Genomic DNA, 16,227 nt, shown 5'->3' with positions numbered 1-16,227 from the left:
CTGAGGATTGCTGGAGTGGTGGGGGGTGGAGGGATGGGGTGGCTGGGTGATGGACATTGGGGAGGGTGTGTGCTATGGTGAGCTCTGTGAATTGTGAAGACTGCTGAATCACAGACCTGTACCTCTGAAACAAATAATACATTATATGTTAAAAAAAAAAAAAAAAAGATAGTAGGAAGGGAAAAATGAAGGGGGGGATATCGGAGGGGGAGACGAACCATGAGAGACTATGGACTCTGAGAAACAAAATGAGGGTTCTAGAGGGGAGGGGGTGGGGGGATGCGTTAGCCTGGTGAGGGGTATTAAAGAGGGCATGTATTGAATGGAGCACTGGGTGTTATATGCAAGCAATGAATCATGGAACACTACATCAAAAACTAATGATGTAATGTATGGTGATTAACATAACATAATAAAATAATATTTAAAAAAAAAAGGAATTTAGTCCAAATCTAGAGAAATGAAAGGTTGCATGACTGTCGTTATCAATCAACTACAAACTGGTTAAACCAAGTCTGAAGAGAAACTTGAGAGTAGCTTTTCCATTCTCTTTTGTTGTATCTTAATTTAATTCCTTCAAATATAACTTTAATACAGAATTCTTTGAGAACAAATTTCTAGTGCTCTCCTTTAATAAACAGGATACCAATGTCACATTCTGAAGGGCTTTTATTTCCCACATTTTTCAGAACATGACAATAATAGTTTTGTGCATTTATGTGTTTTAGTTATTATTATTTTTTTAAGGTTTTCCAAAAAACAGTGATTTACTTTGTAAATAATTTTCTACAATTCAGGATTTCATGAAAAATCCTAAGTTTATATGGCATTAGATTTTTTTTTCCCACATTGGTCTCTGGTGATATATTTTCAAGACTTTTAATGTCTTATATTTATAACCTTCACCTCCATGTTGAAGTACCTCGAATCCTCTTAATGCCTAAGGATTCCTGGCAGCTTATATTTGTATGTGTAAAAGATAGGCCAAATCTCCATGGGAGAACATTCAAAATAGAAACAAATGTACCCCTGCTTAGTTTATGCATTAAACATTTTTCTCCAAATATTTCAGGAATGAGAGAGTTTTTAAAAATTAATATCCTTAGTATTTTAAAATAATGTTCTTTTGTTAACTATTAATTTTTCATATTACAGCAATTTAACATCCTTGGAGATCTGGTGTCTTTATAAATTCTCTTCTATCCTTCTCCCATAGAACCTATTTTCCTATGAAATCATATGAAATATTTTTTATGGATACAAATTTACTTACACTCCATGATTTTATTTTAAACTAAAAGCTCAAAAGTTTTAAGTTAATAAAAATCTCAACACATCACGTCTACCTTTATTGGGTAAATTTGAATTAATGCAGATATGGGCATTTATTATTTTTCAGGACAAACAAGAAAACCTAAGTTGCTTTAAAATAGTCAGGCCCATGTGAGGTCTAAGGCTTTTAAAAAACTGAAAAGTTACATTAATTACAAGGGAACCTCAATACAAGCATCTGGAGTTACTCAACAGATTTCTTAAGGAATGTCAATTTTGCACCTGGACATGAGTATTTTCACTTCTGCGAATCATTATGCTTAATGTTGGCTCTAGGTCCTTCACTCATAGATTATTGCACATTAATGGCACCATTCAAATGCCATCCCTAGCTGGAATGATGCACCTCCATGCTCTACTGTTTACAGTTTTCTAGGCACTCCTCTATCAATCTCCAAACCTGTTCAGATATGTTTGAATCCTATTTTCTTACAACAGGTTTCTCACTTTCGGACTCAAGAACGTAACGGCCCAGAATTTCTCCCCTGCCATCTTTAAAATCAATAACCTTAAAACAATCTTATTACTCTCTTCTGACTTAGGACCAAATCTATATTCCAGCTGAAGTCAGACAAGCCACATAACACATACACACACACGTACATACATGAGAATTTTTAACCACAGTTTCTCCTTGTGTGGGAACATGGGATTTCAATCATGTAACTTCTAGATGGGGAAATCTGATGCCCTGGCTGTTCATTTTTTAGGAGCATTGAAAAGCCATTAAAAGTATGTTTCTTTGGACAGCTATAAGACAGTGCAGATTTTCCATCCTACTTTCCCATATGCAGTTCCTTCTGAAATTGTATTATTCACAACATTTCAAAGTCAATGTCCTAGAGGGACATGAAAAAGGTTACAGAGAAAGAAATGCACATTTAAGAAGCCCCCTAGAGAATCACAGATAAGACGTTTCAAGTTTATTTAGACCCCATGTATGCAAGATTCTATACAAGTAAATTAGGGGATTGGAGAAAGATAGGCAAAATACCACATCTCCATCCAGCTTTTGTTTCTTCATAGTATTGTTCATTTATTTATTTATTGTCTCTCTTTATGCACCAAATTAAAACCTTGTAAGAGTTGGGGCTTTGCCTGTTTGTTCACTACTCAATTTGGCCCTAGAATAGCACCTTGGACATTATATATACTCAAGAAATATTAGCACAAAGAATGAATGAATGAACATAAAAAAGATTCATATTCAAAGGAAGCTGTCTGATTTCCTTTCATAGTATTGAAAGGATTTTATCACCAACATAATCTTTCCTTATAGAACGTAAATGGTAAATGAAGACTAAATATCTCAAGAAATACAGCTCAGTGTTCACTAAAAGCAAATTCCTATTTACTGCCTGAGAAGCAAAATAAAGTAGGGAAAGGAAGACTTAGTTATTAAGCCAGAGGCATTTTGTACTGTGTTGAACAACACAATCATCACTGGTACTGAAGGCAGCTTTGAAAATCAGAAGCAGGGGTGTAGAGTTCTTCTATACCATGAGCTGATGATTTATGATTGCATTGTGATAGAAAAAGCATCAGATTCAGAGTTCTATCTCAATTAATGAGTAAGCCATTAGTATTAATACTATATTTTTTATTATTAGTTATACTACATATATGTATGTATTTATATATTACTATGTATAATAATTATGGAAGTCGGTTGGATTTGGTTTCAAATCCTAGCTCTGCCACATGCCAGCTGGTGACCTTGGCAAGATACTTAAGCTCTCTCAATCTAATGTTCTCATCTCTTTCCCTGAATCATTGTAAATACTAAGAGACATAATGTTTAAAGTGCTTTACCCATGTCTGATATGATAAATGGTGATGATGATGATTATAATGGCAATGTTGATTCATACAAATTAAAGTCAGGTAAATGGAATAAACTAAAGTATTGACATATTAAGGAAAGTTTTCTTTCCAGGCAGAAACATAATTTGTGAGAAAGACCTTCAGAAAATCTACATTTCGTTCTATGTCCTTGATATAATTCTTAAGAGTGGATGATGTGACCCTAGATATCACTGAGAATTATTGCAACTGAAAGAACAAAAAAAAAAGAAAGAAAGAAGAGAATATATATATATATACTGTTTTATGAACAAAACACAAATATTTCAAAGATCTTTAAAAATAAAAAATATTTTAACAATAACTCAAAGTTGTTATTTTCAACTCACTACAACTATGTTGGTATATCTTAACATAAAAATTCTTTACCTCCAGGCCTCAAAAAATATATTTGGCCATTCCTCTGTTTGGAGTTTATTTTAAGGCTCAGATATAGACTGATGAGCTTATTAATGGTCCCTGTTTTCTCCTTGTTCTCCGAGCACTGATTTTTTTCCCAATGGATAAAGGTTTGTTGTATATTTTCATACCCTTTAAACACACATATGCTTGCACATTGATTCTATTTTCAGTCAGGCAATATATTACTTTAAATTGTCACTAGTATATATCACAACTTCATCAGATACCCCTTCTTATAACAACAATAAAATACATATACTGGAGAATATGCTTAACCCTGTCAATGAGCAGCTTAACCCATAAACGAGATGCATACAGCTATCAAAACTTAAAATATAAAGAACAAAACAGAATCTCAGCCACCACAGTGGCAAAGACATTATTTGTATTCATACATTCCCTAGGATTAAGCAAGAGTTCTTAGTGCTCATCTGGATAGATGACCATAAGGTAAAGAACAACGTTTTAAAATAAGTCAATTTTCCCTTGGTGTTCTTCACTTCATGTTTTGAATCTTTTTAAATTCCTGTCTCCAGTACCTGAAGACCATACCAGGCCTCCTGGTTACCAAAGACCAGTCCCAATTTAGTCTTCCAGCAACACTGCTTCAGTGGAGAGCGCCCAGGCTACGGAAGTCCGTATGGACCACACATGTGCCCTGTGTCCCTTGCCCTTATGACACGACTGTCGTCTGACTACAGATTGCTTTAAATCAGCGCTGCTGCTCATATCAAAGCTTGACCATCTAAGGCCCGGAGGTCAAATCCAGACTGTCATCTCTGCACACAGGTAAAGTGTCACTGGAACACAGCCACACCCATTCACTTACACATTATCCATGGTTTCTTTGGTACTACAATGGCGGAGTGAGTAGATGCTGCAAAGACCCTATGGCTCACAAAGCATAAAACATTTACTCGTTAGCCCTTTACAGAAAGCTTGCTGACCCTACTTCACCACTGTACTGCAATCCCTCAGACCACATCTTCTAGATACTGTTTTAGTGTCGCTTCCCAGGCTTCCTCAGGATCTGGTTCTGAGGACCTCAGCTTTGAAACTCTTATCCCATCTCCTCTGACTTACCTTTTGCCCCATGGACATGTTCTCTGAGACAATTCCTCTACAACCCCTCTGGCTCCTCTCTTCAACTGTAATGCACACCCCTTGGACTACAGCTACTCACATTCACTTGAATGCCGGCCAAGCCTGATCCTGTCTGGCTTCCACTCAGCTTCAGCCCACACAGCTGGAATTCCTTTTAGATTCACCTGTTCCTTCAGATAAGGCCTCTGGCAAGTGCACTGAATGTCAATGCATTAGCTTTCTAAATTAACACATACAGCTGTAGAAAAACATTGTCCTGCCTGATCTTCCCTTGCCATATGACTTTTTTCTCCTTTGAAACAGTAGACATGCTTCAAGCAGTTGAGTTATGTTTCTAAAGAAGAAATGGCAAATTAAATTTCTTTAACTTGCAGGGTCCCTTTAAAGAGAGTAAATTTAAAGGATTCAGGGAATTTGGGCTAGAAAGGACCTTTTTCCAAGTTCACCTGTGGCTCCCTCATTCATCATGGTGTTCAAGTTCCTGCCATATTTTCTCAATTTGTTGTATATTTATATCAGAGAGAAACATACTAAGGCTTATAAATTGGAAACTGATTCATAGAGTCATTCATTTTGGTTAGGATTAAGTCGTTTTCAGCTTAAAAAATATTTGTTTGGGAATAAATTCACCTTAGTTTAATATACATATTATTGCCTGTAGTAAAAGACAATATGTTTGAATTTCACAAGTTTCTAAGAACTCTAAACTCTCTTGCATTGCTTGGTATAGGTTTCAACCTCCACCAATTTTTTTTTTTTTTATAGAAAGATAAGTTTTAGAAGTGAAAAAGCCTAGGAGCCTTAAGGCTAATAAATAGATTATCATGACTTACAAATATAACCGTGATTAATGAATTTTTCTAATAGCCATTCCCTGATCTCTCTCTTTAGACATGAGATTTACTCCCAGATAACAACTTACTTAAAAGTTTCACCAAAACTTAAAGGAACAAAAGACAGCATGAAAAGGCTTTCATTTTTGTATTTATCTTTTTTTTTTAATGTTATCACCACTTTGTACATGGCTACTCTGTTTGCCTACAGACTCCCTACTCTAAAAGCATCTCATTCATTATTTATAAAGAATATTAGGATACTTTGAGTGTGGAAGATGCTACAGAAAACCAATTCTCCTCTTCTTATTGTGTTAATCCTGGATTAAAATTAATGAATTTTATAGCAGAAAGAATGAAATAATACATAAAGCTAATACGGCAAATACAATGGAATTCAGAAAATTAATTTTTAATACATTTTACTTTGTAACTTATTGGTTAAGTAAGATGTGATGTCCACCTTTATTCTGATGTCTCTATGGTAAAAATTATTACAGTGTATGATCTGTGTTCACTAACCTAGCAATAGTGAAGCTGTCCTAAGATGAAATATGGATTTAACCACAACAATGAATCAACCTGCCTCAAGCCAGCATGTATACCCTTTATTCCTATAATATCTATGCTCTGCACTTTCCCATCTGACAACTTCATGTTCAAGTTACTAGGATTAGAGGTTATTTTACAGCATTGGACTCATGTTATAGGAAACATCATCTAAGCTCACAAAATCTCGTTTAAGTGAGCATTTGGAACAAATATAGGGAAAAACTAAAGTAAGAGATTTCATCAGCATCTGATTTCCTTAATGCGTTTCATGCAAAATATTTAATACCTGTATGGTTTGGGGTAAAGTAGCTTTGCCACTTTAGGCATCATTTTTTGTCATCGGTAATGTGAGGGGTGGATGTGAAGTGGGCTGAGATGAGAATATACAGCACTGTTGTGATAATGAGCCAAAAGTGTCTCTCTCCTGATACAGGCAAACCCTAAGAGCACAGCTTGGTTACATCAGAAGGCATTCTTTATGCTGGGAAGACATAACCCTACAACAGAGTAAAAGACTTGACCAACAGAGTGGAAATTTGGCTTTACTCATCACTTTTTCCCTTAGCTGGACACACTTGCGCAATGAGCAACCTGCAGAAACGGGTACGGTGGCTCGATAAGTGTTAGAAAAGTAGACAGCCCCTAGTTTCTTAATTTCTCCCACTATTCGCTCTTTCTGTGACTATAATATGGAAACAACGTGTTCAGAACAAGAGAACTTATGATCAGACCAGACATGGAAAACTGGGTACATTTCTGTGTACCTCAGAGTATACTTGGACAACCTGAAGCATGCATCTACACATGGTGTAAAATAACTACAATGGTGATAGTCACTAAACTATGCCATAGAGAAGAAGTGGATAAAAGGACTGAAAATTCTAGCACGACAAAGGAATGAATAAAGAGAATCAAGGAAGAAGAAACAAAACAAGAAGGTGCATCTTTTTTTCTAGATGTAAATAACAACAAGGCAGATTTTAATATAACGTAAGAAAGAAATGTTAATAGAACTCTTCAAGCATGAATTAAGCTAATTCCAGGAATAACAAGCTACAAATGATTAGAAGTGTTCAAAGTAATGATGGTTGGTCACTGGTTTGGAATACTCTAGAAGGAATCTATTTAATCAAAAGAGATCAATTTTTGTGCAAATGCATTAAGATAAACACAAAGCTTTAAGAGATAACAGTTCTACTCCACAGCACTGTTTGAGTACGTGAATATTCCAAGTTCTCTACCATCTGCTAATAATATGCACATAGATAAGAACAAGTCTTTATTTTTAAGATACAATAGAACATGAAAATAAATATATACAAAATTAAATATGCTATCAATATAAACAATACTATTAGCTCTTATACTATTAGAAGAAAGCAAGAAGGCTTCTTGAAATAGTTAACATTTGGTTGAATCATAGGGACGGCTGGACTAGAGTCTCCCAAAACGGGGAATACTAAAAAAGAAGAGATTGGCTGCACAAAATGAGATGGCTTCCTAGATAGGAACCTACAATTTAACATTTACCTTGACAAGTTCACTGTTATGCAGTGACCAGTGAACAAAACTATTCACTATGTTACTCATTTGACATTAATAGAATACCCTACATAAAAACAGAGAATATACATACTTTTCCAGTGCATACAATATATTTACCAAGACTGATCATATCCCGGACCACAAAAGAGGTCTTTATACATTTAAATCCATTCAAGTTATTAAAAGCATGCCCTGTGACTACAATTGGATAATTTAGAAATAAAAAATGGAAAGATGTCTGATAAATTCCTAAATATTTGCAAATTAAATAGCATACTGTAAATAATCATAGGTCAGAGAAGTGAAAGAGATGTTAAAGATTATTTTGTCTGAGTGAAAATGGAAACACAGTATATCAAAATTTGTGGGGTGCCACTAAAGTGGTACTTAGAGGAAATTTTGTGTCACTGAATTCTTAAAATCGAAAAGGATCAAATCAATGATCTCAGCTTTTACCTTAAACTGGAGAAAGAATTGCACATTAACTTCAAAGTAAGTAGGAGAAAGAAAGATAATTGTGAAATCAATGAAATAAATGTTTAAAAAAGAAAAGAAAAAATAGGGAAAATCAATATAACCAAAAGCTGACTTTTTGAGATTAATGAAACTGATAAGCTCTAGCCAGACTGGTCAAGGAAAAAAAAAAAGTTACAATATAAGGAATGTGAGAGGTGATGTTACTGCAGATGCAGATTCTACAGATACTAAGAGGATAAAAAGGAAATATTTTGAACGAATTTATGCCAATAACTTCGACATCTTATAGGAACTGATCCAATTTTTAGAAAGAGACAAGCTACCAGACATCTTTTCCAGGACAAACTACAGAAGAAGCCATATTGGTAGCTTTCTTGGTGAGTATGAAATTAGAAAACATCATCTTAGAATTCAAATGATGGCTTCTCTACAGGAATGGAAAAGCTGCCAGGAGGGTAAAGAAATTTTGTCAGCCTCGGAGATGAGTTTTGCCCCAGGAAGATAATTGGTTGGACACGCAAAACATTTGCCTCTGTGATTCTCTTTTTCTATACTTCCATGGTTTATAAATACCTCTTTTGGAAATCATATTCATTCTTTAGATCTATATGGACTATCAGATTAGGACAAAGTTTCTCAATCTCAGCACTACTGACAGTTTGAAATTAATACTTATTTGTTATGGGGGTTGTTAAGTGCATTTTAGGACGTTTACCAGCATCTCTGGCTTCTGCCTATTAGAGTAACCCTCTCCCAACTTGTGAGAAACAAAAATGGCTGTAGACATTGCCAAATAACCCTTTGAGAGCAAAATTGTATTTTAGGGGGAATCACTACGTTGCACTCAAGTATTGCTGACTTAGGAACTAGTCTCTAAGGTAGCCCTGTATGGCTTTATTATCATGCATTGTGTTGATTTCTGAGTTCAAGCTTGTGAAAACAATATTTTTTTAATCCTTGTTCTCCACATTTCAACAGTAAGTAAGAATTTCCCTTTTAAGGGGCACTAGTAAATAGTTATAAAAGACATTTCCGTCAGAAAGATCAAGATGAGCAAAAGAATGTGGAAGCAATGTACAGTTGGAGAAAATCCAGAGCTAAGAGAGATTAGAGTGTATCTGACAGTATTAAATCCTTGATTTAAATATTAACCCTTTTCATTCTGTACTGATAAGTAGCAATAATTAACACTGAAGTTTAGAACATGTGAAGGAAAGTGTCAAGAGTTACATTTATTACATTCAATACTTACCCTATGAAGTAAGTACTATTATTATTCCCATTATGTACATAACGTAAGTTATGTACAAAACGTAAGTAACTTAACCAAATACACATAATAAGTAGCAGAACTAGTTTACAAATTCATCTTGTCTGTTTCTATAATTTGAATTCTAGACAATGTGCTCTACTACAGGGATAAACAAAGACAAATAAGACAATCTTTCAAGAAGCTCATAGTCTAGGAAATCCTCAATAATCCAGTTTTATCTTTATATACTAGTTTATCCTTTTAGAATATCTAACCATTAAATGTCAACTTAAATAAATATTAATTACAAATTACTCTGTATTTTATTCATTTCCTAAGCCTTGACCATAATATAGCCTGAATATTCATGTCTTTGGAAATTTTCATTTCAAATACCATACCCCTGAAATCAATTACTTCCCATCATGTCTGCAAGAGGTAAAAGTAAACAAACAATGGAGGGAATATGTAGTGATGTGACTATGCCTAGATTTCAAAGACCCAGTGGAATCAGCTACCTCCAGTGCAAAGGCATTGGCCAAGAACATTTTGACTTAGAAAATTATTTGACAAACTTTAAAGGAATGTTTTACTTAGACTGGAAAGCAATGGCAGTAAAGAAAGAATGTGTAACTCTGTATGTGGATGATTTTCTGTTGCTGTTAAAGGTAAGGCATCTTTATGTTTTCTTTTGCATTATTTTGGGAAACAGGTAGACTGAAATTGGAAAACTTTTTTTTTTTAAATTCACATTGATGTGAATATGTTTTCATCACCCTAAAGTATCTGTTGTTTACAATTTAATCATGTAAGAGAAACAGGAAAAGGCATCCAGCTGAGACAAGTGGTGCTCGGGTCCCCTGTTTGATGCGAAAAAGACTATCTGTTCATACACTCAAAGATTTTTTGATTGGCAGACTCCTCTCAAATGTTTGGATTTGCATCCTAAGTTATGTGCAGGGTTCACCAGGTTAGTGCCGGCCTCTATCATTTCATCCTGTACAAAGTATGTCACTTGCTGTCAGTACTGGTAAATAGGAAGCAATGATTCGAAGGAAAAGGTCACATTTAGTTTTTTTAAAGACAGTATTCTTTAAGGAGAAATTTTCTATTCTGCAAGATGGCAGGTCCACAAAAATTGTCAGATTTTTTTCCAGAAAAGGGCATGGAGGAATGTGACTAATAAAAAAAGGTAAAGAGACTTTGTGTGTGGTGTGTGTGTGTGCGTGTGTGTATAATTTTATAACTTTCCTCCAAAAATGTTTGAAGAGGCTACCAAAGGAGTTATATCAGATGTGATGGCTTATGGACAAGGACAGACAACATTCTTGTCTTCAGAATCCTTTTGAGAAGACAAAACCTTTTTCTTCACTGATACTTATGTACTAATTTTCATTTATTTAGTATTTTAAAGTTTTCCTCTACCTCAGAGTAATATCAGTAATAGCAAAAAAAAAGAGGACAAGACCTTTCCAAAGATTCTCTAGTGTTTAGTATGTGAAACCCACCTGCGGTATTTATTTAAAATATAGGTTCTTGAGTTTCATCTCAGAGGATGCATCTCAGAGGAGTAAGTAGGTCTAGGATGAGGTCCAGGAATATTCATTTTATAAGTCACCCAGTTGATGAGTTGATCCCAGACCACAATTTGAGAAACATTTGTGAAGAGAGCCCAGCAATATGGTATAAGATATATAAACTTTAAATCCTTTAGGAACTAATTATTCACTAAGGCCATAATGAAAGAAAAACATTTAATATTTCTAAACAAAAATTCCAAGTCAAAAAGAACTTATTCTGAAGGCCCAGAGGTCTAGAAAAGCATGCTTGAGGCTAATGTCAGACCTAGAATCTCCTCTGCCACAGCATTCATGAAAAATTCAGCCACCAGATGGTGGACTCAATCAACAGATCAAAGAAAGGCAAGCGTCTGCATGAAATCACAACATATCCAGTGGTAATTTATTATCTTTTTTCCAAAAATCTTAGAAAGGACAATCAAGGCAGTAAGATTCCAAGCTTAATTTGAACATCCCAGTCTGAAATTCTTGCTTCCCCTATGTTCTTTCAACAATAACAAAGGCTGCAGAAATTATTTGAGTGAAGATTATACAGTCCAAATTTACTTTCCCCTCTTCTTTTCAAAGCAAACCATTTTTGGGTCTGTCAACTTAGCTCTCGTCTAGCTGATTTTGATACTTGTCTAAAATGATCTGGGAAAAATAGTCGTATTTTGCTGTTTGTGCAAGTAGAGTTGGTGTATGTATTTTTTAATGGATTGTGTTTGTGACAAGAGCTTTCCTTTACCACTTGATTTTAAGACATTTCCTTAAGTGACAGAGAAGTAGTTCCAGTGGAATCAGCCATTTAAAAGAACACAAGAAGATTGTATGCTCCTGTAACAAGTCCTGTATAAAACTGACCAGAACACTCTACAACAGGTTAAAATAAATTAATCCTGAAAGAAATCACGGGACTGGAGAGGCACAGTGGTTAAGGGCACAAACCCCACTGCTGAGCTGCCTGAATGGAATTCTTGTCACTAGCTGTGACTTTGGTCAAATGACTTAACCTCTATGTGGAGAATCACCTTAGTACCTATTTACTGATGGTTAGGAGGATTACATGACTTAATACATGTTAAAGGGCTTAAAACAATGGCTGACTCAGGACAAACAATATTTTATTTATTTAACAGCACTTCTGTAGTGTTCCATGTGCAAAGGCTGAGGAAAACTGTGAGGGGATGGCTGAGAGAAAAGTTATTATATGGTAACTACAACTAAACATTTGAATGTCTTTATCAACCAAACACAATAATTGTATCATAGCAAATTCCAAATGAAAAATAGAAAAGAGAGAGAGAAAAGAAATGTTTTAGTATTTAGATTATCTAACTCCAAATAACTACTCTTGGCTAAGACAAATGCATGAATAGTATCGAAATACACTCAAAATTTAAATATTTAATCAGACATTTAAAAAATTGAGAGAAAGGAAACCAGTGGGGTTTAAGTGAAGGCAAAAAGAATAATTTGAAGTGCCCTGCTAACGAAGCAGAGCTCACACGTGGTGCTATGCCCACAGTTCTCTAGAATACCTGCCTGTTGCAACCGAGTGAGCCTCAGATCCTATCAAATGGTATCTAACAGGTCCAGTGTCAATGAGTACATGGCACCTTTTCCTGAGGCAACACACTGACAAGCTCCTTGTCAGTTTACTATAGTCGAGGGGAATAGTGAGAAAGAGGATACTTACCAAGGAGTAATCAGCCTCTATGAGGTCAAGAGACAGAGGAGAGAGAACAGAGAAGGAGGTAAATGTCATTTCCCACCCCCACAGAATGCATTCACATGGCTTTACTTATGGTTATTGCTAACTAGGGATCAGGGGTAGGTTGAATAAGACATGATTCTCTCCCTGTACTTGACAGAATAGCACAGATGGTTCATTGGTAGAGATAGGAAAAAAACCAAAGCACACAATTTTATCAAGTACAGTTGACTTCACTCCTGAATCTGCAAAATTTGGGTTGAAACCTTGTGAGACTCAAGTTTCTTGTGAGATTTCTCTGCTTTCAGATTCCATTCAAGTGGAAAATGAACAGGCTCCCTCTCAGCAGCATACTGTTTCTGCTCAGGGTAAATCAGAGCCATCTGGGGTTGAGGGTCCACGAACCCGCCAATGCTAGCATACTGTATTTAGTTTTATATACTCTAAGTTCCAAGAAAAATCTGCCTTCCCAACCTTGAAGCTCTTGTTCCCTTTATTTTGCTAGAAATGCCTTCATACCATTTGTTCGACATTGACATCCATCGTTAGTCCCTTTTGTTCTCAGAGTAGCATTTGCTGTGGAGCGACAGAGAAAGGAGAAGGGCAGTCCACGTAAGAGAAACGGCACGTGCCCAGATGTCACAAGGAAGATTTCTGGATTAAAGGATTTGGAACAAGTGATACTGGATGTGAATAAGAGCACCATCCTGAATCAACATTCAATGTGAAGTACCTAAAAGAAATACTTCTCTTTAAACAGCGATTGTAATATTCATTTTCTTCCATTTCCTTTCCCCATCAATACCTAGTTCTCCCAAAATTGCTGTTGTGAAACAGCAACTAAGTTTTCTCACACCTTCTCCCTTCACCTTCAGGGTTTTAAAGCATCCTTTAGCCACAAGACCAGTCTACTTCTTAACCTACACAGCTCTCTTGCACAAGAGAGCTAGGTCATTAACAATGGTTATATACACCTTTCAACCAATTCTACAGAGGCAGATAAATAGTTTAATGTGCATTTTGACAAGACTGCATCTTGAAATAAATAGATATAAACCAATAAAATATCACTTCTATTTTTCATTAACGAGGTTATGGGAGGAGAACAGGACATGAGAAGGATTGGGGAAGTCGTTAACTGTAGATACAAAGAATGGTGGGTGGGTAGTTAAGGATCTGCAAAAGTTTTGTTTTGTATGTCAGTTTTTAAAAAATAGTTAAATTTACTTTTTAAACCATTGCATTATAAAGTTTGTCACAGTAGGCTTTCTTAGAAGTCAATATATAGAGAGAGTCGTTTAAACATTTTTTCATATTGGACCAATAATATATAATGGAGTTTCTGAGGAAAAATTGAACTTTTCTCAGCACGTATGATGTGACTTTTAATAGACAATATAAAAATATTTCATTAGAGTTCCTTGGAACATTCTTGTGTTTAAAATGGATTGTCAGAAAAACTAAACTCTAATATTTTTATGGAGACAAGCAGGAAGAGAGTTATTCTGGACTAAAGCCAACACACAACACATCGAAGAGGTGTGGCTTTTGTGATAAAGGTAAAAACTGCACACTTGCAAAGGTCATTTTTTTTCCTTTTTTCCAAAGGTCAGATGGTGTTATATTTATATTGCTCTTTAAAACTGTGATTAAACATTTTTATTTGTACTGTCTGTAGCTGTTAATCAACATCTGGGTAAAATGTCAGAATCACTTTTCATCTTTCTTAAGTGCTTTTCTTACTACTCAGCAGCTGGGATAAGAGTCACACTGAAGGAATGGTTGTTGTCTCTGCCTTGCAGTGTGGGCTGCCGGGGGTGGGGTGCTGAGGGGGTGCTCAAGGCAGATGGTCTTTGTTTTAAACCCTCATCCATGCACTTCACCTCAATATGGTCAGTCTGACAGCATGTTCCGAAAGACTGATTCGAAAACAGTCACTTAATGATCAAGGTAAAAGAAAAATACATTTAATACTTAAGGGAGTGATTTTAAGGACTCAGACTTTAATTATGATTCAACTGCATGGTTGTTGACTTTTTTTTTTCCCAGTGTCAGAAACAAGACCAGGATATAAGGAAGTGGTTTAGACGGGAATCATCAACACAGAACAAATCTGCAGTCGAGTCCTATTTCTGCCCTAACCTGTGACTCACCAATGATGAGTGTTCAAATGAATGGATCTTTTGCTTCATGTTGCTTCATGAAAATAACAGCCCAACATAAGAAACGGTAACTCTATTTTTTTTATTCTAGTAAGAAGCAGAATCGCTTTTATTTAGGCAAATAACACAGAAAGTAAATGGTAACTCTTAAGTGAGTTGCATTCTTTAATTAATGCTCAAAGGATAGTTTAATATATTTAGACACAAACCTTTATGAAAACGCAAGGTAATATGATAATGCGTTTTAATTGGTCAGGCTAAATTAGAAAATTCTAATTTAATTGTAGCAGTTTTCTCAGTGCCCTTTGCTAACACTCACTGATAAATCTATGAGATATCCTTTTATACTTGGGCTGAGCCTGGAGGGGACTGAAATGAGTAAATGACTCCCTTAGCACACAATGTTCAACCATGTGAGGTAGTTTTCTGCTTCCAGTCCTCCAGAGTACTCTCCATCATGTCAAATGAAATAATTCCTCCAAACTGTTCCTCAGCGGCCTAGAAAAGTGAAATCTTTGTATACATAGGGTAGAGACTCATAAACTTATGGTGAATAGTGGTTGCTCTAAATTTCCAAAGTTAACACTCGATGTTGAAGTTGCGGTCAAATCAAAACAGACACTGAAGAAACATTTACATTTCTGAGAATGCCTAAAACCTTCAGTGCTATTTTCCATCTGGAACAGGACTCCGTGACAGTTCAAGCCTTTTGGACAAAAAGAGGAATTAGCTATTGTTTGCCCTTTAAGCCACAAAGGAATGCCGGACTAGGGTCCTGTTCTCAACCCTCTTCAAGAGGAACCAGGCCATCAGTGCAGTGACTGAAGGTTACAATGATCAAAGGTCTCTCGCACACACAACCAAACGGCTTGTCCTATGGTGGTTCAATGTGCATGTCTTAGAACCTAAAGGAAATGCTTTTCCTTTAAGAAATTATTTTATGAAAATAACAAGTGAGAACATTTTCCTGTCATTTACCTTTTTGGCCTGAATCATGATATATTTTCTCCCACAGAAGTTAAATTTTAGTCAAAATAGGATAAATTATACTTCTGGAGGTGGTCCTAAAACGCAATCCAACATCCCAAATTATTTAAGTTCGCAAAATGTTTCCCACTCTTTCCTCCTACCAAAAGCAAGAAGCATTAATAGCCTCAAGAATTATGCTATCCACATAAGCATCCTAATTCTGTCTAGATGTCAGCTAATTCCTCTTCATTATGGATGGACCTGTGCTATTCTAAGTAAGTAGTGTAACTAAAATTCCATATAGCACTATTATACTTACAAACTACAAATACCCGAGGAGCTAAGTCTCCAACCAACTCAGTGATTTACCCAGTCCCAGCACTAGTTCAATTCATGCCAACTTATTTACACATCAGTCTCAGCTGAGTCAGCACACTCGCTCCATCATGCAAGTGGAAACACA

The 16,227-nt window shown here is 35.7% G+C and overlaps 1 long non-coding RNA gene across 3 annotated transcripts in view; it reads right to left on the bottom strand.

Annotated features, from left to right (window-relative positions):
* The window catches only part of LOC115939830 (uncharacterized), a 22,843-nt gene extending 18,065 nt beyond the window's left edge, over positions 1 to 4,778 (bottom strand). The window contains exon 1 of one of the 3 annotated variants that reach the window (XR_014144924.1): positions 4,681 to 4,778. This is a non-coding gene — a long non-coding RNA (uncharacterized LOC115939830). The remainder of the gene's footprint in view (positions 1 to 4,680) is intronic. The other 2 variants (XR_014144925.1, XR_004074608.2) reach the window with 2 other exon arrangements.
* Positions 4,779 to 16,227: the final 11,449 nt, after the last annotated feature.

This window comes from Leptonychotes weddellii, chromosome 4, assembly GCF_054177405.1.
Source record: "Leptonychotes weddellii isolate Sample4059 chromosome 4, ASM5417740v2, whole genome shotgun sequence".
Taxonomy (NCBI): Eukaryota; Metazoa; Chordata; class Mammalia; order Carnivora; family Phocidae; genus Leptonychotes; species Leptonychotes weddellii.
This window is presented reverse-complemented; position numbering and strand designations above follow the sequence as displayed.